At 40.6% G+C, this 25,981-nt stretch overlaps 1 protein-coding gene across 1 annotated transcript in view; it reads left to right on the top strand.

Annotated features, from left to right (window-relative positions):
- The window catches only part of LOC117070159 (centromere protein V-like), a 202,403-nt gene that overhangs the window by 173,633 nt on the left and 2,789 nt on the right, over positions 1–25,981 (top strand). The window contains exon 4 of the transcript XR_004431805.1: positions 24,111–24,352. The gene's annotated coding sequence lies outside the window, so the exon portion shown is untranslated. The remainder of the gene's footprint in view (positions 1–24,110; positions 24,353–25,981) is intronic.

Consider the following 25,981-nt stretch of genomic DNA (forward strand, 5'->3'; position numbering starts at 1 on the left):
AGTCCAGTTTCAGTTTTAGAAGTTCAACCAAGAACATGGCTAATGACTGGTAGAGATTGTACTGACTATTATACCACTTCTGTTAAAATATTATTTTGGTTGAAATAATAAAATGTAGATTCAAAAATAAAATAAAATAGTATTTTACTGCATTTTTCTGTGAAAGAAATGGGGGAGTCTTGGGATTTCAAGATAATCCAACAAGCTGAGTAGGGCTGGCCATAAGTTGGGAACTCATGAGATCACAGTGGAAACCCAGGAAAATGTTCATCTTTCTGTTTTTATTTTCCAGACAGGATCTCACTCTGACTCCTAGGCTGGAGTGCATCATGGCTCTCTGCAGCCTCAACCTCCCAGGCTCAAGTGGTTCTCCCACCTCAGCCCCTCAAGTAGCTGGGACCACAAATATGCATCACCACACTTGGCTAACTTTTTTATTTTTATTTTTTGTAGAGACAAGGTCTCCCTATGTTGCCTAGATGAGTCTTGAACTCTTAGGCTGTAGTGATCCTCTGGCCCTGGCCTCCCAAAGTGCTGAGATTATAGGTGTGAGCCACTGCACCTGGCAGTTGAAGATTATATGCGGATCACCTGAGGTTGGGAGTTGGAGACCAGCCTGGTCAACATGGTGAAACCTGGGGACTCTACTGAAAATACAAAAAACATTAGCTGGGCATGGTGGCAGGCACCTGTAATCCCCCCTGCTCGGGAGGCTGAGGCAGGAGAATCACTTGAACCTGGGAGGCAGAGGTTGCAGTGAGCCAAGATCACACCACTGCACTCCAGCCCAGGTGACAAGAGTGAGACTCCATCTCAAAAACAAAACAAAGCCAAACAAAACAAAAAGAAAAAAAAAAAAGAAGTGGTCTCTTTAGGTTATAATGGTACCATATTTTTACCATACCTTTTATATGTTTAGGTATGTTTAGATACACAAATACCATGGTGTGACCATTGCTTACGTCATTCAGTACAGAAATATTTGTACAGGTTTGTGTACAAATCTGCACAAATCTGTACAAATATTAGCCTCTATAGATTTGTAGCCTAGATGCAGTAAACCATATCATGTAGCCTAGGTGTATTGTAGGCTATGTCATCTAGGTTTGTATAACTACACTTTTTGATGTTCACACAATGACAACAAAATCACATAACAATGCATGTCTCAGAATGTTTCCCAATCATTAAGTGACTCATGATTGCACTTAGTCTCTCTGGTCTATAAAATAAAGACAACCAGAAAACCAGCTACAAAGGGTTGTTGGGGTGATAATATAATACTTAAAATTAATACTATAAAATAACATAATACAAAATATTTATGATATTTATAAATACAGATATAAAAACATAGTTTTACTTATGATAATACTTCTTTTTTTTCTTTTTTTGAGATGGAGTCTTGCTCTGTTACCCCAGCTGGAGTGCAGAGAAGCAATCTCGGCTCACTGCAACCTCTGCCTCCTGAATTCAAGCAATTCTCCTGCCTCAGCCTGCTGAGTAGCTGGGATTACAGGCACCCACCACCATGCCCAGCTAATAGTTTTTGTATTTTTAGTAGAGACGGGTTTTCACCTTGTTAACCAGGCTGGTCTTGAACTCCTGACCTCAAGTGAACCTCCCGCCTTGGCCTCCCCAAGTGCTGGTATTACAGGCATGAGCCACTGTGCCTGGCCTACTTATTATAATACTTCTAAGTGTGATAAAACACTTATATGTCTAGCACACAATAAATCCTCAATAAATATAATGTGCTAATATGGCAGATTAAGAGAAAAAGCCAGTGAAATAAAGCTGCAATACTTGCATTTAGAAAATACTATAGGAATAGGACAGAAGGCTTGGCTGACTGAAATGAGGAATATATTAAAGGAAATGTCTTAAGAGTAGGTGACATTTGAATTGGCTGGTGAAAGAGAGAGAGAATAGCTTGTTAGAGGAAGTATCAAGAGCAACATTTTGGACCATGAAGGAGAAGGAACCAACTGCTTTCTTCTTTCATCCCTCCCACTGAAATGTTTTTCTCAGTTTGCCTTAAATCTCATTTTATGGGTTCTTCAAACAATTTGCCCATTTTTGTGTTTACCTGAGCATAAGATCTGTCATGTAGATTTTCTTTATGGAGACCCACACATTTAAAAAAGACTCTCATAAACATCATTGTTTATTAATTAGTATTAGTATAGTTGATAATTTTATACCTTAGGCTTACAATATAATGATTTTAAGGTTTTACTCATCCAAAATTAACTTCTCCAGCCTCCCTTACTATTAACTCACTCTTTGTATTTAATTTATTATTCAGTTTTCTATTTCTTTGGACTGAGTGGGCATGGGAAATAGAATGGGAGAGGAAGCATGCAATTAGATAATATTGTATAAAACTGCTGGCTATTTTATATAGAAAATGAAATTTGAGACCTCAGGATGCAAAATTAATGCATAAGAATTTCATCACTTTGTTAGAAGATGCAATCGGAATCCATCCAATATGCTGTCAGAGACTTGGTGGATATTTGTCAATTTCATTTGTCATTCAGGAGGAATACCTGGATTTTCTCAAGGAGGCATCTCTGCTTGGTCTCAGTCTACATGGTTTATGTGGTGCTTTGCCAAGTACACTCCCTATCCACCTTCCAGTCTTAAGCAGGGGGAATAGCTCAAGCTCAGTCACTCAGGCTTTCCCTTCTAGGAAGCTGAATTCTGAGTGGCGAGACACAAAAGTGGGAATATGCTTGGAACAGATTCTTCCTGTGAGCAGAACCTTGAAGAGGCTATTTATTCATTCCTGCTATCTGGAGCTCTGAAGCTTTCTGGTTCTCATCTTTGTTCTGTCATGATCTGAGTATCTAGCTTTTGGGTTCTCTGAGCTGCTCCATATCCTTCCAGGTCTTTTGCTTCATGTAGTCAGAGTTTAACTGATTGTCTAAGTGATAGAATGAAAATGTGAACACAGAAAAAAATATCACTAGATGACAGGTCAGATTACTAAACAGCATTTTCTCACTGGACATGTATTTTGAAAGCACATACCAGCACCAGGCACTGTTCTAGGCACTTGAGTCAGTGACAAACAAAATAAAATACTGAGAACAATAGATGTGGCTGTGCACGGTGGCTTATGACTATAATCGCAGCATGTTGGAAGGCCAAGGCGGGGGGATCCCTTGAGCCCAGGAATTTGAGAACAATAGATGTTCTAATAGATATTTGTTGTTGAGCTTTCAGGAGCTAAATGAATGGGCTAATGACATTTATTCAACCTTAAGATAATTTTTATATGACCCTCTGTGAGAGGTTCTAATAATTTTTTTTACAAAAGAATAAGAATATTAACAACAATCTAGGTAAATATTTCAAAAGAGTTCTTCCTCTGGAAAAGCAAGCCGACTGTTGATTTAAATTTCTCAATGATCAAAGTGTTGAAGTAATATGTTTTGAATAGAGCCATCTATGAAACATACCCGTATAAACAACAAGACTTGTAAATGCGTAATGGGCAAAAGTAATAAAACTATTGAAATAATGCATTTTCCTCATACCAACTCTATCCATTAATTTTTTACAGTTTTCTACCATGTAACATTACCCTTCATAAAAATGATATTTTAAAATGAGATGGGGTTGGTAAAAGAAATAAGGGGTAATAATGGAAGGGGGATTGCAAAGCTGTGCTCTGCTGGATGAGGGAGAAGGGAAAATAGAATTCATTTGGGCTTTCTGTGAGCCAGAGGCCATGGTCTGTAGCCTTTAAAGGGGTGAGCAATGCTCAGAGCCAAGGATTTTTATAGCTTTATTTTGATTATTTGTTTCTTTTCTCTAAAGAAATCAAACACAAGCTATTTAAAATAATGAAATTCACTTCAATATAATACTTTATAAGCAAAGTTGTGAATCTCTCACGTATTAAACACTTAAAAGTTCTTCATGCATTCTTAGATGAGTTGCATAGAATCTAAATGTAATATAATGGTATTCTTGCATGAGGCAACTTGGTGCAGTCAGAGGGACATAGATTTTGGTTCAGATGGATCTGAGTTCTAATCCTGACTCTGCTATACTCAAGTTATTTGACCTCTATGTAACTGTATTTCTTTACCTGAGAAGCAGAGATTATAACTCCTAGCAAGTAGTGGGTACTCAAGAAAAGATGGTTTTCTGGCCAGGTGTGGTGGCTCACACCTGTAATCCCAGCACTTTGGGAGGCCGAGGTGGGTGGATCGCCTGAGTTCAAGAGTTCAAGACTGGCCTGGCCAATATGGTGAAACTATGTCTCTACTAAAAATGCAAAATTAGCCAGGTGTGGTGGCAGGCGCCTGTAATCTCAGCTACTCCGGAGGCTGAGGCAGGAGAATTGCTTGAACCCGGGAGGTGAAGGTTGCAGTGAGCCAAGCTCATCACGCCATTGCATTCCAATCTGGGTGACAGAGCAAGACTCCGTTAAAAAAAAAAAAAAGATAGTTTACTTCCACTGCCTTCATCCTTCATTCTGATAATACTTCAAATTAGAAAAGATTAGCTTATTTGCAACTAGAGGCCAATACAGTATTATTAAGAGTCCCACTTAAAATGCTTAATATCCTTTGATATTATGTGTCAACTAAGTAAAAATGTACATGCTTGTAATTCCTAAAAATAAAGAAATAAAAGGTTGAAATTTTTACACTTACATTAAAATGAGATTCCATACTGTAGCATACTTTTGGAAAATGGAATTATCTGGGATATGAATGCTTTATTTCTCCATTTATTCAACAAACTCCAATCACCATTAAACTCTTGGCCCCATGATAGGCATTTAGAATACAAAGATAAATAAAACATGATTCTGAATTTCTTTTTTTTTTTCTTTTTTTTTTTTTTTTGAGACGGAGTCTCACTCTGTCGCCCAGGCTGGAATGCAGTGGCCGGATCTCAGCTCACTGCAAGCTCCGCCTCCCGGGTTTCCGCCATTCTCCTGCCTCAGCCTCCCGAGTAGCTGAGACTACAGGCACCCGCCATCTCGCCCGGCTAGTTTTTTGTATTTTTTAGTAGAGACGGGGTTTCACCGTGTTAGCCAGAGATGGTCTCGATCTCCCGACCTCGTCGTGATCCACCCGTCTCGGCCTCCCAAAGTGCTGGGATTACAGGCTTGAGCCAGATTCTGAATATCAAAGAGTTACTTCACCCTCTTCCATGGTGAAGATCACATGCAGAGAATTAAATGCAGAAATGTAGGATGAAGTGCCTTATGGGAACAATGGGGAGGATCACCTCATTGGTGAGCATGGGGTGTCAGGTGACACAGGAAGTTTTCCAGCAGAGGTGGTGGTGATGGTATGTATGTCAAGCCTTAGGGAATGAGTTGAAGTTATCTAGGTGGACTAGGTGGGAGAGACTAGAGTAAGAGGGCATTCCAGGCAGTGAGGCAGGAAAATCACAGGGAGATGAACCCACATGGTGTGTGTATGTGTGTGGAGTGTGTGTGTGGGTGGGAGGTAAGAAAGTGCCAGCAATCAATGTTATGCTGCACAGAGCTAGCGGTAGGGGGTAATGAGAGTGATGCTATTGGAGAGGCAGGCAGCGGCCAGGTCATGGGTGTTTTCTTTCCCAGGTCAAATTGCTTAAGCTTTATGCAGAAGGACAAATGATGGCTTGGGCACAGCTGAAATGCCTCTGCTCAAACCTGTGTGAAGAATAACAAGTAGGTGGTAAAGCCCATTAGGAAATGGGTAATGTAGTCTGTGGTCCAGGGTCAGTCTGTAAGGGCTTGGAGGAGGTGAGGTTAACTGGGACGCAAAACAGCAGGAGAGCTGGGTGGTTGGTAGCAGATAGGGGTGAGCTCAGGTGCAGAAGGAAGAGAGAGAATCTAGGCTGACTCTCAGTTCTGGAGTATGGTACCTGATGTCGTGGCAACCATCCAAGATAGGGAATACATGGATATGAATGAGGGTTATGGTCCAAGTTTAGGCATTCAATGAAATCAAACTGTGGGTCTCTTAAGAACAGGGCTGACTGTGGGTTTTCGAATACCTTGGTGAAAGTTTGCTAAAGGGAGCTGCATTGACCACTTCTCCTGGTGCATGCAGAAGGCCTACCATGGAGTGACCATGGGGATGATAAGACAGAAATAAGCTTTCACTTTGCTCCTTAGTAGCTCTGGGATAGTGGGCAAGTCAATTTAGCACTCCATATTTCCTGTCCCTCATTGAGAGAATAAGTAGGCTTGACAAATAATCTCTAGTTAAACAATTATTCTTATTTGGTTCACTAAAACCATGTAATGTGGTTCTCCCTCACCATTTGTTGGTTAATAGTACACACCCCCCTGCCTGCCGACACACCATTTCAAAAGTTTTCCTCTCCCAAATTGATGAGGCATTCGATATTTGATGTCATAAAGGGGTTTTTCTTAACTCAAGAATATTCTTAGCTCCTTCTCTTCAGGAATTGCTTGCAGCTCTTAGATGATGTGAATCACCTCCAAAGCATTTATTTTCCAACATTCAAATGCATGTTTTGAAAACGAACATCAGCTGTTAACCAGAGCTTTCCCAGGTGCAGCAGAAACCCTCTTCCACAAGGCTTTACCTCCCTTCCCTACTCAGTAAACTGCCCAATCCAAACAGGGGGCCACTTCTGGGGCAGTAGCTTCTGACATGAAAGAATGCATTCTAAGTAAAACAAAGTGTTTTTCAAATTAGCACACATACCAAAAAAGATGTATTTACTTAGTACACCTTAATGGCTTTCGAAGAGCCATTAGGCTCAACTGAGTGAATATTCCGTGTATTACCAAAAGATGCACAATATATCCCAAAACAGTCATTATACCTGTAAATATAATAGCACAAGCTCATTTCTCTTTGAATTTTCCTTTGCTCCTTTCTAAGTAATTTTCTTAGTCCATTTGAGAGCAAAGGGAGACATTTTTTCAAGGTTTGGGTGTTTGCTTGCTTCATTCCAAAGTTCAGGGAATAACTGAGAAGTGTGTTCATCTACCATTGAGTGGCCTAAACGAGGTGGCATTCTATGTAGTTAAGACCTGCCTAAGTTTCCTTATTAACAGAGACACCAGCAAAGAGTAAGTAGCCTAAGGAGATTAATGTAAAAAGTCTGCAGGATAGAAATATTGCTTTAGAAACAAAATAATATACCCTCTACCCCCCATGAATTAGTACCTGAGGCACTTTAATTGGACAAACTCAGTGTTTAGATCAGGAGTCTGTCCAGTTGCTATCTGTGACCACAGGAAGCAGAAGCAAAGGGGTTAATAGTTGCTGACAATTTTTTTTTTTAACAAGCAGTTTTATTGCAGAAATGGGAGTTGAACCGGAACATTCACAATCAGAATGAAAGGGCAGGCAGGCAGATCTGGAAAACTCACCATTGTATGTGAAAAGGAAAGTTTTCATGGATTTTAGAGAGACCAAAGAAAAGGGCTTATTTTATATTTGAGAACATAGTTTAATTTAGATTTTTAAGGACCAGTCACCCAACATTCAAAATCCATATATAATTCTCTGGAGAAATGCAACAATGCCTCCATTTGATCATGGTAAGGAAAGCATTCAAATCTGACAATACCTTATGCAATGCTTACAAGACATATGTTTCTAGGTGGTTTCAAGAGAAGTATGTGCAATTTAATATGTTGACTTTTATTTGTAAAGAATTGTGTTGTTTACCTGCTATCTTAGAGATCACTGTTCCACCTTGAAGAGTGAAGGTGAAAGGGTACAAATCAGCCAGTGTGTATCTTCTGACAATTTCCAGATTTTTATCTAGAGACATCCAGCAGCAGAGAATCATTCATGGGTGGCATGTTATAGTAAAAAGAACACTGCACTTGGGAGTCAGAAGGTAGAATTCAAAGTCTCAGCTCACACCTGTAATCCCAGCTACTTGGGAGGCTGATGCACGAGAATCACTTGAACCTGGGAGGTGGAGGTTGCAGTGAGCCGAGATCGCGCCACTGCACTCCAGCCTGGGAGACAGAGAAAGACTGTCTCAAAAAAAAAAAAAAAAAAAAAAAAAAAATTACAAGGCCATGGGGAAATAGTTTCTTCCAATAGTTCCCAAACATCACCGTACGACAAAAACGTCTGTTGAGCATTATATATGCACATACACCTGGACCATCCTCCTGAAATTTTAGCTCAGTAGGTCAGAGATTGGTCTCCATATTGTTTACAAGCAGCGGGGGTCAATAACTACTAATAAATCCCTCACACTTGGGTGTCCTCATTTGTAAAATAGAAACAACATTTTCTATTCAGCGTAGAGGACTGTTGTGAAGACTAAATACAACGATATACTTAAGACATCAGTGCAATGCTCAGAAGAGGGTCACTTATTTTTCTTCCAATGGGCCATGGTTGTTCTAGTTCAGAGCTCCCCAAAGTGAATTCTAAGGAGCAATAACCCCATGAGATTGTCTATGGAAAAACTGTGTACCATCAATCATATTTGGCAGCTGCACATTATACTCCCTTCCAGACTGTTAATGGGACCATTAGCTCCTTAAACTTTCTGAAAGAACCTGACAAAAAGGAACTGGCTAAGTTGGTTGGACTCAGTGTTTCTCAAAGTTATTTAACTACCCAATTCTTTCTTCAAGTGGCAATTATTTATTGATGTTCGATGTAACATGCTTTAGTGAACACTCCTCTTTACGATCTCTAACTAATGTCCTACCTTTCTATAACCTCCCTCAAGGAATTTCCTGCTTGTTTTTAGTCTGACTGAGACCCAGCCTTTCTTTTTTTTTTTTTTTTTTTTTTTGAGATGGACTCTCGCTCTGTCGCCCAGGCTGGAGTGCAGTGGCCGGATCTCAGCTCATTGCAAGCTCCGCCGTCCGAGTTTACGCCATTCTCCTGCCTCAGCCTCTGGAGTAGCTGGGACTACAGGCGCCTGCCACCTCGCCCGGCTAGTTTTTTTTGTATTTTTTTTAGTAGAGACGGGGTTTCACTGTGTTAGCCAGGATGGTCTCAATCTCCTGACCTCGTGATCCACCCGTCTCGGCCTCCCAAAGTGCTGGAGACCCAGCCTTTCTGATCATCTTGAAGGATGTCTGCTCTTTTCTTGAACTGCTAGTTTAAATGGACTCTCATATTGAGCATGATTCTATTTAAATACTGTAGTTTTTACTTTAACTGAGATAGTTATGAGGGTAGGACACAAATGATCAGAAAAAAATAAACTATTAATTTAGAAATAAAATTCATACATAAATAGTAAAAATTCACAAGTCCATGGCTGTTAAATAAAGGGAAGACAATTACATTTTGAGAGCTCCTACTTTACCCTTGAAACCAGTGGAATGTGATAAAATTTAGAAATGCTATGCCTCAAGCTATAATCTAATAATCAAAAATAGGTGGTAGAAATGGATATGGATGCAGTAAACAATTTGAGGAGTCTTGAGGATAGCACTATTTCTCTTAAGTCAACAATTTAAGAGCTTTTGGGAAGTTGAATATAATCATGTAGATTTTTTTGGTGACCTCATTTGCCTGGTCTGTACTCTTAAAGAAAGTAGAATAAATGGCTTCTAATGTGTCCTTCTGGGATTGAAAAGCAAAATAGCAAAGTGTACCTCTGAGGTGTATTTGTAAAAGACTCACCTAGTCATTCAAGCAGAAGAGGACACAGGCATAGACACATGGTCTTGGGATGGATGAATAGACATCATGGGTAGGGATGGGGAGATGTGATGTGGAAAGTCAGGTCTGGCAGAGTTCACAGTAAGAATTTGCTTCAGATAACTACTCAGAGGAAAAATATATATTTTTTTTTACAAGAATCTTGCCTTTACAGGTTTCTGAGATAAAAATCTCAGAAGAACAGCTTTTGCTCGTGAGCTTTCCGATATTTCCACTGTGGTCCTGGCCAGAAACACTGTGAGAACACCCTTTCATTTGGTATTTGAGCCCTTCTGCCTCTGTTCCTGGCTGCAGACCAAAGGGAACAAACGCAACTGAACATTTCAGAACCTCAAAATAGTAAACCAAAAATGGTTTGCTCTGCTTTTGGTTCTAAAAATGATCGACCCCAAAGCCTTGTTCCAAATGATCTGGTGGATCCATCTCTAATATGGATTACAAGATTTTAGAAACCTTTGGAGGATGGTGTTTTTAAAATAGATAACTAAGAACAAAGAAAACAATCAATCCAAATGGTTGTAGTATAGGTGTCTGACCACCACAGCAGAGACTAGACTTAATAAACATATTTTACATTCTAGTGTAAAGTAATTAAAAGAAGGAGATTAGAATTTGGAGTGGGATATCTGGGCTTGAATGTTGACTTGGTTCATGACTAGCTGAATGTCTAGGGTGTATTTCTGAGTCTCAGTTGTTACCTGTGAGTAAAATTAATAATACAAATGAAAAATGATTATACCCATTTTAATTGGGTCATTATGAGGAGCAAAATTATAAAACTACTTCTAAAATTGGAGTGTCCATGATAATATGAAAGTCAACAAATCCCAGTGATTAGAAATTTGAACTTTGCAATGCAACACATCTAGGTTCACATTTCTGCCCCTCTGTTTTCTAGCTCTGTGGCCTTATATGGGTCACTAAAAATCTTTGACAATCAATTTTATAATCTGTGAAATGGGGTTAGTGTTGTTGGAGAATGAAATCAAGTAATGTGTATAAAATATTTGGCACACACTTAATGCTAGAAAAATTGTTGGCTATTAATACATGTATAAATAATGATCATGGTGATTTTATATACTCATAATTCTAGGTGCCAGTCCAAATACAGACATATGAGAATGTGGATAGATCCTCGAGTTCTTTCTGAACCTTCCTTCCATGAAGTTATATACTCTATAGAATCAGTGGGTGAGTTGATTTAGGAGAGGTGCCAGTATGAGCCTGGAGTAGCTTACTTGGTCAGATCCAAGTAAATCTGGCTAAATATAAGGATCTAGGGGAGAAGGTGGAAAACGCTTGCTGGGCCCATGCCAAGTATGAAGCAATGCTGACCTTGGCAATTTTTAGCATCCAGCTTTCACCAGTTAAGAGAGGAAGGTTAAAAGGTATAAATAAATGCAAAGGCCATAATAAAATCATTGTGGAATTAAAACATTAAACTCATGGGCTCTTAATTATAAAATAGCAATATATTGTTTACAAATCTTCTTATATTAGGGACTCAGGGATTTCACAGAATGCTTTTCTCCCTCCCCTCCCCTCCCCTCCCCTCCTCTTCCCTTCCCTTCCCTTCCTTCCCTTCCCTTAATGCTTTTCCCCCTCCCCTCCCCTCCCCTTCCCTCCCCTCCCCTCCCCTTCCCTTCCCTTCCCTGGGACAGCATTGATTTTGCTCTGTTGCTCAGGCTGGAGTGCAGCAGCATGACCTTGGCTCACTGCAGCCTCCACCTCCTGGGCTCAAGCAATTTTCCCACCTCAGCCTCCTGAATAGCTGGGACCACAGGCATATACTGTCACACTTGGCTAATTTTAATTTTTTTTCAATAAAAACAGGGTCTCAATATGTTGCCCAGGCTGCTCTCAAACTCCCACCTCAGCTGATCCTCCTACCTCAGCCTCCCAAAGTGCTGGGATTACAGGTACAAGCCACTGTGTCTGGCCAGGATGCTTGTCTTAAAAACAAAGATTTACTACCAGCAACCTGGATGGCCCAAAATGTGACTGGCAGCTTATTTTATATTCCCCATTCACATTAAACGTAGAAACTTAGTAACTATTAGATTTGATTAAATATTAAAATGTCATATTGTTCAGCCAATGAAAAAATTTTTTTCAAGCTGCTCTGTGGGGAGTGACTAGCCTGCTACCTTTGTATGGTATTAGTTTTATGGTAATTTCTCTTCCTCCCTTCATAGTAAAAATCCTTGAAGTGTTACTCTCCTTAGGAACACTTCCTCATGGGTTTTGAATCTCCACCTCTTTCCACTCCCAGGTACTGAAACCATATTTTTCACAGGCCCCTTTACCTGCCCAAGGGTCAACTTGATTCTTCTCCTTTGCCATTTTACACCATTGACCATGTTGAAAATCCTAGGACTTGCTGTCTCCTGCACTGTTCTTGTATTTTGTTTTCTTCTGAATTCTGATGAATACTGTTCTGTTGCTTTAAGGTGCATGCTCAGGGTTCTGTTCATTATCATCTTCTCTTTGCCTGATCCTTTATCTTTAAGCAAACCCATCCATTCTTGCTACTCCAGTTATCTCCTCTATCCAAAGAGCTGGGCCACCATGATTTTTCTCCTAAGCTTGTTATCGTCACCTGGATTTCCTCAAGCTCAGTATATAAAGCCAAAACTCTTCAATTGTCTCTGTAAGCCAGCTCTCCTATCCCTTCCCCTTTGTCTCAGCCATTTTGTTTGTATATGGAAATAAACCTCCTGGTGTTAAAACCTCAAAACTTCAGCATTATCTTTGTCTCTACACTCTTGTTTGACCTCTAGATCCAGGAAATACCCCAGCTTCATTGTAAGGCCTGTCAATTTTATCTCACAATGTTTTTCACACTTATAAGCTAGATAGACCGAAGCCAGGGTCTGTGTGCTCATTCTCTGTGATGCTCATTCTTATGTTCTCAAGATAGTTGTTGGAGCTCTAGCTGCAGCTTCTGCATTTCAGGCAGAAAGGAAGAGGATGATCACAGAACCAAAGGGCATCTGCAAACTGAATCTGCCACCCTTTAAGCGGAGCATTCCTGAAAGCAACATGTAATAATCTTTGCTGACATTGAATTGAGCAGAGTAGTGTCACATGACCACCCTGATGTACAACGGAGGCAGAGAAATGGAGTTCAAAAGATTGGGACACAGTGCTGTTTCAATAAATGGGAGTTATATTAGAAAGGAAGAAAGTCCAAAATGTTTTGGGGTGGGCAATTGACAGTCTCTACACACCTTTCTTCTTAACTTTCCTATGTTTACTTGAAATAAATTTCCACTGACTTTGAATAAAACACTCCTTGTTTCCCACCATCATCATCTAACTTCACATCTTCACTGTCCTTTTGCTTAGATTTTTACAAAGCCAAGTGGACTCTGTGTGCCTCTACTTCACTGCTACTGAGAGGTGAAGCCAGCTGGGCTTTGCGGTTGGGTGGAGAGTTGGAGAACTTTTCTGTCTATCTAGAGGATTATAAACGCACCAATCAGCACTCTGTAAAAAGGCACTGATCAGGGCTCTGTGTCTAGCTAAAGGTTTGTAAATGCACCAATCAGCACTCTGTAAAAACGCACCAATCAGTGTTCTGTGTTTAGCTAAAGGTTTGTAAACACACCAGTCAGAACTCTGTCAAATGGACTGATCAGCACTCTGTAAAATGGACCAATCAGCACTCTGTAAAATGGACCAATCAGCAGGATATGGGTGGGGCCAAATAAGGGAATAAAAGCTGGCCACCCAAGCCAGCAGCAGCAACCTGGTCAGGTCCCCTTTCACGCTATGGAAGCTTTGTTGTTTTGCTCTTTACAATAAATCTTGCTGTTGCTCACTCTTTGGGTCTGCACTGCCTTTATGAGCTCTAACACTCACTGCGAGGGTCTGCGGTTTCATTCCTGAAGTCAGTGAGACCATGAACCCACTGGAAGGAAGAAACAACTCCAGATGCACCACCTTTAAGAGCTGTAACACTCACTGTGAAGGTTTGTGGCTTCACTCCTGAAGTCAGCGAGACCACGAACCCACCAGAAGGAAGAAACTCTGGACACATCTGAACATCTGAAGAAACAAACTCTGGACCCACCATCTTTAAGAGCAGTAACACTCATCTGGAAGGTCCGCAACTTCATTCTTGAAGTCAGTGAGACCAAGAACCCACTGGAAGGAATAAATTTCAGACACACTACTACTGTCCCTGTTCATTAATCTATTTATTCAGCAAGAAAATATTGAGAACGGGCACTGTCCTGTGTGCTAGAGATGGACAGAATCATGACTTTTCACTTCAGGGCCTCACAGTTCAGTTGGAGAGAGCAACATGGCCCCAGTTGATTCCAGGGCAACACAATTAGTGACATAACAGAGACAGATGAAAGGGATTGCAGAAGCAGAGAGAACATCCGGACTAATTCAATCTGTGAATGGTGAAGAAGACCTTCCAGGGCTGATGCTGTGAGCTGAATTGTGTATTAGTAGGAATTTCTTGGTTCAATACACAGAGAAATAACAAGTTTTCTGTTGTTGTAAACTATTCCTTACTAATTAAAAACAAAGTGGTTATATTCTTGACCTCACTCTGAATTTACTTTTATAAGAATGTAATCGTAAGTGAAAGCAATTTTAAATATAGCATTATAGGGCACAGTATTGATAAATGAGAGGAAAACTTGTTCTTAAAGAGTGTATCACTCACTTACCATGCCCTGAAATTAACTGAGAACTCATTTGTCAAGAGAGCACCTACCCTATAAAGAATTCTTCCAATTAACATCAAAAGCGATCATTCTTAACCTCCCATGCATTAAGAAAATCGTGTCTGCACCCAATGTTCTGTTCATAATCAATGAAGCCCTTTATGTTATTCCAAATTTATCACCCTGTATATTACTAAAATGGATGAATTAATAAATGAATCTGCTGTAGGTCCAGAAGCCAGATTTATTTGTTGTCTTCTGGTTCTCATGGGATTTTTCTTTGGTCTCCAAGACATTTCACTCTGCACTCTCTCATAGTTTGGGATATTTATTGATAGCTACTGACAGCATGAGTTGGTACCCATAGACTCACAATGGCTGTATCAGAAAAGTGCTTTTGAGGGGGATTACATTCTAAAAATGTCAGCCAAGTCACTCTCAGGCTATGCTAGAAAGGCAGTGCAAGTGTTGTGCTATTATCAGTCCTAACAGTATTAAATTGCTATAAAAAGCATACATCAAGATAAATGAAATGATGCTTAACACTGGTGAGGTCATGGTAAGCTTGATATATTCATAAACATTAGTTAAAGAGTGAACTAGTGCAACATTCCTGGGGGCCAATCTCATGATATGAAACTAGAATAGGTTAGGATATATTCTTAGGATCTGAGCCTTATTCCACTTGCAAGAATCTACCTGTTGAGATGACTACAGATGTAGAATTGTAGGCAAGGCTGGGTGCAGAAGGATGGCCATTGAAGTATTACATAAACTACAGAATACCCATGAGCTAGAACACTATGTACTCATCAAAATTGGTGCTTTCCGATAATTTTGATTACATGGAAAAGTGCCTGCTATGTTCAATGAATAAGAAGAAAAACAATTGTATCAAGGTCTGATCCATACGGAGGGATACATATATCATATATGCATACACATCTTTCAAATGATTTGCATCAGAGTGCTAACAATAATCTAAGTTTAAGTGATTTCTATTATCATCTTTAAAGTTCTCTAAATTTTATGAATTTCTGATCAAGATGCATGAGTTTCACAATTAGAAATAAATCACTCTTTTTTTTTTCTTTCTTTTTTTGGAATTCAGTGATGCAGTTACAGCTCACTGCGGCCTCTACCTCCTGGGCCCAAGCGATACCCCCACCTCAGTCCCCTGAGTAGCTGGGACCACAGGTGATATGGTTTGGCTGTGTCCCCACCCAAAATCTCATTTTGAATTTTAGCTCACATAATTCACACTTACTGTGGGAGAGACCTGGTGGGAGATAATTGAATCATAGGGGTTGGTGTTTCCCATGGGATGTTCTCATGATAGTGAATAAGTCTCATGAGAGCTGATGGTTTTATAAAGGGGAGTTCCCGTGCACATGCTCTCTCTTGCCTGCCACCATGTAAGACGTGACTTTGCTCCTCTTTTCCTTCCGCCGTGATTGTGAGGCCTCCCCAACCATGTGAAACTGTGAGCCAATTAAACCACTTTTCTTCATAAATTACCTAGTCTTGGGTATATCTTTATTAGCAGCATGAGAACTGACTAATACAACAGGCACGTGCCACCACACCTTGCTAATTTTTTATTTTTGTAGAGATGGAGTTTTACCATGTCCGAGCCCAGGCTGGTCTTGAACTCCTGGGCTCAAGCGATCCTCCCACCTTAGACTCCAAAAGTTCTGGGATCACAGGCGTGAGACACTGCCTGGCCAGAAATTAATCACTCTTAAAAGGAAAACTGAAAAGGACCATGTAGTAGAAGATGAAGAGATTATTTATAAGTACCTTTTATATGTATGTATTCTACATGCCTAATACGCAGATCCACATACAGTGTGAGGTCAATTTGTCTAAGGGGCTCAGCACAGGCTTTGGCCAGGGAGGGTGCTTCGGGCTTTGAGCCTAACTGCCTGCCGTCACTCTCTCCCCTGCCATCCCATTCTCCAGGCTGCCATCAGATTTCTGGTTCCAAAGCTATGGCCCTGTATCCTCTCTCTGGAAACATTGTTAAAACCTGTTATCCTCTCTCTGGAAACATTGTTAAAACCTTCCCAATTGTGCACAGAATACATTCTCTCCCTCCACTTGGCTCCAGTTCATGTCCTCAGTCTGATATCCCTCACATCTTTCAATCCTCCTGCACTCCAGCACAATAGAGCTACTTTCATGACACTCTTCACCTCCCCCTGCCCACCACTTTACCCTCATTTCTGCCTGTCCTACCCGTTCTTTAAAGCCCTGCTCAAATTCCCAGAGTGACCACTCTGAATTAATCTTTCCTTCCATTATTTCCTCTTTGCACTTTATTGATCTCTTTCATTGCATTAATCAGAATTTTACTTGTATTATGGTTCCTTGTGTCTTTCTGTTCTTGTACTGATTTTTAGCCACCCAAATCATGTCTTCATTCATAACCTTTATGGAGTGGTTCTCAAACGTTAGCATGAATCAAACCATCTGAGGGTTCATTAAAACAGATTGCTGGGCCCCATCCCTGGTGTTTCTAATTCAATACATCTGGGGTAGGGCACGAGAACTGGCATTTCTAATAAATCCCCAGGTGACGCCGCTGCTGCCTCAGTATGGCGACCACACTTTGAGCACCACTGCTTTTCAAAAATGGGAAACAATGAACTAACATGAGTGAACTTGCTATAGTAGATAGGGAATGGAAGTTCAGAGGGCAGGATTTAGAATCGGAGGCTTAGGTTTGAATTCCAGTTCTGCCACTTAATGCTTCAACAAGTTACTTAATCCCACTGAATCTTCATTTTCTTGCCACAAAAATTGGGATATTATTACAGTAAGTCCTCAATGTCACCCATAGGTTCTTGGAAACTGTGAATTTAAGCAAAACGATGCATTAAAAAAAAAAAAAAAAGCAATCTTACCATGGGCTTATTCACATACTCAAGAGTTAAGGGCCTAGGGAGTACTTCTGGTCACAAAAACATCGCCAAACTTCTAAATAAAAACTAGAACACGGCTGGGCGTGGCTCATGCCTATACTCCCAGCACTTTGAGAGGCTGAGGCGGGCAGATTGCCTGAGCTCAGAAGTTTGAGACCAGCCTGGGCAACATGGTGAAACCCTGTCTCTACTAAAATACACACACACACACACACACATATTAGCCAGGCATGGTGGCGTGCACCTGTTGTCCCTGCTACTCGGGAGGCTGAGGCAGGAGAATTACTTGAACCCGGGAGGCGGAGGTTGCAGTGAGCTGAGATCGCGCCACTGCACTCCAGCCTGGGTGACAAAGCGAGACTCCATCTCAAAAACAAAACAAAACAAAAAACAACAACAAAAAACAAAAAACTAAAACACTTCTGATATTAAACATTGAAATAAATGCGATTACACATATATTTAACATAGATTAATAAACACAAATAAGGTCATTATTTAAATGCTTTTTCCAATTCAGGGTTAGGAGTGATCAGAGCCCTTCCTGGCAGCTCAGAGCATAAAGTTGGAACAGCCCTGGGCGGGATGTCACCCCATTGCAGGGGTCACTTATACCCACCCACACTTACACTCACTCACACTGGGACCGTGTGGATACTTCGGATAACCTGACGTGCACATCTTTAGGGGATACGTGGAGAAAACCCAAGCAGATTGTGGCCCCAGCTGGGATAGATTTTTTTCCCCATTAATATTGTAAAGAAACAAAACTGAATGAAATAGTTATTCAAGAACCAGCTGTACCTCTTACATAGGGTTGTTCGGAGGGTTATATGAGATCACTTTTGTAAAGTGCCCAATAATAGGTGTGCAATAACTTTATAAGATAAATTTTGCCACCATTTCACAGACAAAGAGACTGAGGCAAATGGAGGTCCCATAATTTACTGGAAGTCGTCTACCTTATGAAAAACAAGACTGGTATTCTAATTTAAGTCATTTTTATACATTCTACTCTACCCACCACAGTCTACTAAATATAATGCACACTCAAAAATATTGGATTTCTGTTTTTTTTTTTTTTTTTTTTTTTTTTTGAGATGGAGTTTCGCACTTGTTGCCCAGGCTGGAGTGCAATGGCGCGATCTTGGCTCACCCTTACCTCCACCTCCCAGGTTCAAACGATTCTCCTGCCTCAACCTCCTGAGTAGCTGGGGTTACAGGCATGTGCCACCACACCCAGCTAATTTTGTATTTTTAGTAGAGATGGGGTTTCTCCATGTTGGTCAGGCTGGTCTCAAACTCCTGACCTCAGGTGATCCTCCTGCCTAGGCCTCACAAAGTGCTGGGATAACAGGCGTGAGTCACTGCGCCTGGCCTAGATTTCTGTATTTCTTTATGTGAAATCCTCTACTGGCATTACCATCTCTCAAAACATTTTCCTGGACTTTTAACTAAAGATTATTTCCATTGTGATGGGCACAAGTGCAATTTCCTTTTTTTTTTAAGACGGAGTCTCACTCTGTCGCCCAGGCTGGAGTGCGGTGGCGCGATCTCCGCTCACTGCAAGCTCCCCCTCCAGGGTTCGCACCATTCTCCTGCCTCAGTCTCCCGAGTAGCTGGGACTACAGGCACCTGCCACCATCCCCGGCTAATTTTTTTTTTTTTTGTATTTTTAGTAGAGACAGAGTTTCACCGTGTTAGCCAGGATGATCTGGATCTCCTGACATCGTGATCCGCCCTCCTCGGCCTCCCAAAGTGCTGGGATTACAGGTGTGAACCATCGCGCCCGGCCCAATTTCCCTTTCATTTTAAGAGACTGGGAGAAGTAACAAATCAGGTAAGTAAAATTAATTATTAAAGAAGGAACTAGCATTTAAAAATATAATTTATAAAACTGAGTTGCCTAAGAGAAGCGCCACCTTACAAGACTTTGTTACTTCATGGCATTAATAGTTTCAGGAACATTATAATACATAGTTTAATACTTTAATTTTCTTTGGTGTTCTTTGTCATGTTTGGGGGGGTGGAGGTTTTTTTTTATTATAGATTTTATGATAAATAACTTCGTTTTAATAGCACTTTTGAATTTGCTAGACACTAAAACAATAGAGAAAAACCATTTTATAAACTGAAAATTCACTTGTGTGAACACTAAATGCTGGGATTTGATTTCTTTGTTTCTATAGAAACAAAAGAAAATTGAGATTAAAATAAGCTAAAATGGAATTACATTTTATGAAAGAGTCAAGAAGCTTATTTTACTTGTTCCCAGTGTAGTGTGGTGAAATAAAATTTTTATTTAAAACCCAAGCTGTGGCCGGGTGCGGTGGCTCAAGCCTGTAATCCCAGCACTTTGGGAGGCCGAGACGGGCGGATCACGAGGTCAGGAGATCGAGACCATCCTGGCTAACACGGTGAAACCCCGTCTCTACTAAAAAAATTCAAAAAATTAGCCGGGCGAGATGGCGGGCGCCTGTAGTCCCAGCTACTTGGGAGGCTGAGGCGAGAGAATGGCGTAAACCCGGGAGGCGGAGTTTGCAGTGAGCTGAGATCTGGCCACTGCACTCCAGCCTGGGCGACAGAGCGAGACTCCGTCTCAAAAAAAAAAAACAAAAAAACCCAAGCTGTCTGTGGGTCCTTCTGCCTTCTAAGGAAAAGTTCCCTTGGAACAGGGAGAGGCAAGATTTATATAGTGAAAAAAATGTACCCCCTTCTCTTTGGTGTTTCATTCCAATTTGAGAAATCGCTGGTGATGGTTTGGAGGAGATAGGGGAAGATGAAGAGCGTTTTCGCCGTGAAAACTTAAGCCAGTGCTCTCTGTATTGTTCAAACAGTAAGAGTAGGTTTAGCAGAAGCAGTAATGTTAATGTCTTTGGGTCGGTAATGACAGCCCACTAGGGTAATAGGTCAAAGAACCAACATTTTCTGTGATAACGGGAAGGAAGGCCAACTATGAATCGGGGCTGAAGAACTTTAAACAAAGTAGGCGCTTAACACTTGTTTTTGACTTATTTGTGTTGCTTCAATGTAAGACTGAGATAGTTAGTACAATGCAAGTACTGCCAGGCATGGTGGCTCACACCTGTAATCCCAGACCTTTGGGAGGCTGAGGTGGGAGGATCCCTTGAGCCCAGGAATTTGAGGGTGCAGTGAGGTATGATTGTGCCACTGCACTCCAGCTTGGGTGACAGAACAAGACCCTGTCTCAATTTGAACAAAATAAAACAACAATAACAAAAATGTGAATATCCGTGTGGTTGGTTTTAGAGAAATTAAGGGAAAGGGGGTAGGTTTAAATGCTGGGTTGGCACAGTTCAAATGAAACAAATAATGTCTGTGATAGACGAGATGTGGGGAATTGGGGCATTTGGGAGACAGAAACTCAGAGAGAACAAGTCACCATGAGCCTAAGTCCACAGGAGTTTACAAGCATATCGAGAAGGGTATCTGACAGCTGACATTTAGGTTGTATTTCTACTGCTTAGATAATATTAAATCTAATGTGGTTCTAATATTAGAGTCCTTTGCCATTTTTGTTCTTAGTCATCTTCGAGTGTCTAGTAGAATAATATTTTCATGTATTAGCATAATTCTAATCTAGGCAGAAAAGGATACGTCTCCACCTATAGCATGAATTTACTCCCACTATTGAATTAAATTGCAAATCAATAGAAAAAAAATTGAAGAGGGAGAAAATCTAAATATCATTACCTAAAACAATGATGAGGTTCATGTCTTGGTTACGTAGAATAAGAACATCCCCCACCCTCAATTCAAAAGACTTGAGTTTGGAATTGCTGGATCTGTAGAATTTGGATGACAATCCTTGTCTTCTCAAGCATGTTTTTCCGTATATAAAATGGAACACTTATATCTTGGTATCATGAGGATGTTGTGCAAATAGTAGGCCCTCAGTAAATGCATACTGTTTATTGACATGTAAACTAACCTGGTAAACTTTGTCATTACATTGTTTTTATTTTTTACTTTTTTTTTCTTTTTGAGATGGAGTCTCACTCTGTTGCCCAAGCTGGAGTGCAGTGATGCGATCTCAGCTCCCTGCAACCTTTGCCTTTTGGGTTCAAGCGATTCTCCTGCCTCAGCCTCCCGAGTAGCTGGGACTACAGGTGCATACCACCATGCCTGGCTAATTTTTTGTATTTTTAGTGGGAACGGGGTTTCACCATGTTAGCTAGGATGGTCTCAATCTTCTGACCTTGGGATCTACCCGCTTTGGCCTTCCCAAGTGCTGGGATTACAGGCGTGAGCCACCGTACCCAGCCTATGTTTTACTTTTACAAGGGAATAGTAGAAGGCAATTAGGGCCAGCTTTATGGGCATACAACCTGTGTTACCACACAGGGCTCAACACTCCAAAGGGCCTCACACTTAGCTTAAGACTCTGCTGCTTGAAAATCTTCACACTTATTTATTTATTTATTTATTTGAAATGGTGTCTTGTCTCGCACTGTCACCCAGGCTGGAGTGTAGTGGCGTGATCTTGGCTCACTGCAACCTTTGCCCCCTGGGTTCAAGCGATTCTCCTGCCTCAGCCTCCCAAGTAGCTGGGGTTACAGGTGCCTGCCACCACACCCAGCTAAATTTTCTTTTTTATTATTTTTGTATTTTTAGTAGAGACAGGGCTTCACCATGTTGGCCAGGCTGGTGTTAAACTCCTGACCTCGTGATCTGCCTGCCTCAGCCTCCCAAAGTGCTAGGATTACAGGCATGAGCCACCGCGCCTGGCCCGAAAAATCTTCATAATTTTTAGACAAAAGACCCTGCATTTTCATTTTGCACTGGGTCCTGCAAATTATGCACCCAGCCCAGAAGGTAAAATTACTCTGTAAGCTTCAGCCTTTCTGACTCTTTCTTGAGTACTTTCCCTCATCCATTCCCCACTATGAGGACAGCACAGGTAGCTATATTGTTTAGTGGGACTTAATCTCTGGCTATCGTTGATTGGTTCAGAAGAGGGCATCTCACTCCAGATGGTCAAATTTAGCCCATTCCCGTAGTCAAAAGTGATTGGTCCAAAGATGGACACTTGAGCAAAACTGAGCCAAACTCTAGGAATTTTGACACTTGGATGGCACGACTGAGCTACTAGACTGTTGATGGCAATATTTTCCACTATTTGAACTAGGAAGGAAAAGAAAATTGATTTCAAGAGAGAATAAAAAGGAACCTGGCTGGGCTAGTATCTGTAATCCCAGCACTTTGGGAGGCCAAGGGGGGTGGATAGCCTGAGGTCAGGAGTTCAAGACCAGCCTGGCCAACATGGTGAAACCCCATCTTCACTGAAAATACAAAAATTAGCCAGGCTTGGTGGCACATACCTGTAATTCCAGCTACTTGGGAGGTTGAGGCAGGAGAATCCTTTGAACCTGGGAGGCAGGGGTTGCAGTGAGCTGAGATCATGCCATTGCACTCCAGCCTGGACAACAAGAGCAAAACTGCATCTCAAAAAAAAAAAGGACCACCAGGCATGAAGACAGTTGCAAAGGAGAGGACTGGAAAGAGGATCTCATGAGCATTCCTGGATCCATTTGTTTCTGAGGCCCAATTGCTTTCCTGTAGTTGGATAACTATTATGGGAATAAAGAAAAATTCTTTCCAATCCATTCCCGTTTTGTCAATTCAGTACAAGATAGGGTTGTTCTTATTTTGAGAGAATTGTCCTTCACTGTGCCACATGTAATCCTTTACCTGGAGTGGCATTCCCTTTCTGACCTCTTACTGACTCCGTGATCCCGTGCAGGGAAGGCGCAGCATGTATTCTCATGCTTGCATTTACATGGGCTCTAATTTTTTTTTTCTTTTGTTCTACATATGTGGCATGGATAATTTGAATCTGATAAAGAATCTAATATTTTTTTAATCAGATAATATTCAACTCAATCTATCTTTAATCTGAAACTTTGCTCAATAAGAACATATAGGAAATGCAAAAAAAAAAAAATGTAATAAAAGATGGAAGACCTAAATCCACCTTGAGGCATAAACAATGGTGTTACTTTAAGAAATGCACCTGCCAACCCTAATAATGTCTGTAATAGTACATAAAAGCACCTCCATGCCTCCTTCTTTTAGACAATATGGTCCAGTGGGAAAAGTTTTGGCTCTAAAAGATACTGTTCTCTAGCTTCATGATATGTTCATTCCACCTTTCTTCATCTCAATCAGAGAATCTGCATAATGTAATTCATAATTTTGTTCTGTCAAACCTGCAAAACAGTACCAGCACCTATGCACAGCATGTTGTAGAAAATGGCAAGTATATACATAAAAATGGAAATGGATCCTAACTATCTAACCTTACTTGCTCGTAGAGAAGTCCAACAGGTGAGTTGGAATAATTGATTTTTTCTTCCCCAGTCATGCAGGCCTAGTTACAGTTGATACACTTTTCCATTTTGTCCAATAGTAAACAGTCTGAAATGTAACTTAAAATACAGTTTTCCTATAAATTATAAAAAGTTCTGAGAAAAACTCATTTATCTAATGGTCACTGGATATCCAACACTGTGCTGTTGAGAGCTTCCTTAGCAAGAGGTGATCAAATCAGGAAGAGTTTCCTTCGGAAATCATGATCAAATCAGGAAGACAAACCGAGCAGAAGTGAAACCACTTTTGACCAAAACATATGTTTAACTGTATATAGATGTTGATCAGGATGTGTTTGGCAGCCAGTAGAAATATTAATTCAGCTGGTTTAAATGATTAGGACTTTTATTATCTAATATAATAAAGTTTGGAGGTACGTCCATATCTGAGTGTGGCTTCTTCAGCAGTTCAATGGCATAATCAAAAATGGAAGGCCTTTTTCCTGCTCTGCTATTCTCAAGGTGATAGTCTTGTGTTCCCAAGTTGCTACAGAGCTTCTGCAGCTCCAAGCATGACCACTATATTTGGCCGCTGAAAAGCATGACAAGGGCAGAAATCATAAAGACTTTGCCCAGAGGGCCTTGACTGTCCTTGCCTTCTGGTACTTTAGCGAGAACTTCATTGGTGGTGGCTCCAAAAATCAGTAGACTTTCTGTGATGAATTCACTGTAAGAACTGTGGGACCCAGCCTCCCTTGAAGGACGTAAGTACCCGATATCTGAAGAAAATAGAGGTGTTTTTGTTTTTGTTTTTTGAGTGGGAGTCTCGCTCTGTCGCCTAGGCTGGAGTGCAGTGGCATGATCTTGGCTCACTGCAACCTCTGTCTCCCAAGTTCAAGCGATTCTCCTGTCTCAGCCTCCCGAGTAGCTGGGATTACAGGCATGTGCTACCACGCTCAACTAATTTTTACTTTTAGTGGCGATGGGGCTTTCATCATGTTGGTCAGGCTGATCTCGAACTCCTGATCTCAGGTGATTCACCCACCTAGGCCTCCCAAAGTGCTGGGATTACAAGTGTGAGCCAGCATGCCCAGTCTCTCCTGGCTTTTGTAGACTTGAATTTGATTCAGCTATAGGGTCTTGTATGATACTGTCTATCCAAGTCAACTGCTTGGTTCCATTTTTCTTTTCTGTTCTCCATTTGGTTGGTTTTATAATCTACAAATTCACATCCAGAAGGTATGTATTTTTTCATCTAGTATATGGATAAACTTATTGTGAGATTTTATTAGACTTTTTTGAAACTTCCAAAAATTTTAAATTGCATTTACTGCTTAAAGGAATAATTTGAGATATAACTCAAATCAGTAAGCAGTCTTCTTAAGAGAGATTCATATTAAATATTTTTGGTAATATTCCATAAGGGATATGTTGTAAAATTCTACTTGATTTAAATAGTATTTGTTACCTTTCACTTTTCTCAGCTGCACTTTCTCAGTTTACACTCTAATCTCCTTTTACCTGGACAATTCCAGTCACTTCCTAACTGTGCAATGTACACATCCTGTTGCTGACCATGGGAACTCTCTAAAGCACAAATATGATGCTCTCTTCCTGTTTGAAATTTCAATCAAGGTTACTTGCAAAATCAACTTCATAGTTCTTGGTCTAATGCCTGAGACCCTGACTGGCCTTGCAACTTCCTTCCTTTACAGCTTCAAAAGTTGCTACCTCAAAGAACCTTCCAAGTTTTTGAAAAGTACTTTAAGGATGAACCTACTGTAGGCATGAGGAGTTGTTGGTGGCTCCCCAAACATCCCATGTTCTTTCAAGTTTCCATGCATTTGCACATTCTGGTACTACTATCTGGATCATGATTTTCTACCTATCCTGCTTTATAGGAGAATTTATTTATTTCTCAACATGCAAATGTTCTCTCCTCAATGAAGACGTGCTGAAACTCATTTTTAGCCCATTTCCATGTAGCCAGCAGTTAATACTTTTGAAACATCGTATATGTATTTCTAGTACAGGATCCAGATCTGTACATCACATGTACATTTAATATAAACTCTAATCCCCACATTAGATGAGACTTCATTGTCCGAGCCTAAGGCATGAGAAAGAGAACTGGTTAGTAGGCTCTCAATAGGAAATAGAAAGCTAAGCAGGTTGATTCTTCTTTGTGACTTTTAAAGACACTGGATAAGTAAATCTGATGAAGACAGACTTTGGTTCAAACCATGGATTGAACAACATGCATTTCAGTCATATTATCACTTTTACAAAATACCCGTATCATATTATGGGTATTTCACTCATATATCTCAGAAAAATCTATTCTATGGTTTGTGGAGGTAATAACTGTTTTAGAAACTGAATTTTAATGCAAA

The sequence above is a fragment of the Trachypithecus francoisi genome, unplaced genomic scaffold, assembly GCF_009764315.1.
Source record: "Trachypithecus francoisi isolate TF-2019V2 unplaced genomic scaffold, Tfra_2.0 Lachesis_group3, whole genome shotgun sequence".
Taxonomy (NCBI): domain Eukaryota; kingdom Metazoa; phylum Chordata; class Mammalia; order Primates; family Cercopithecidae; genus Trachypithecus; species Trachypithecus francoisi.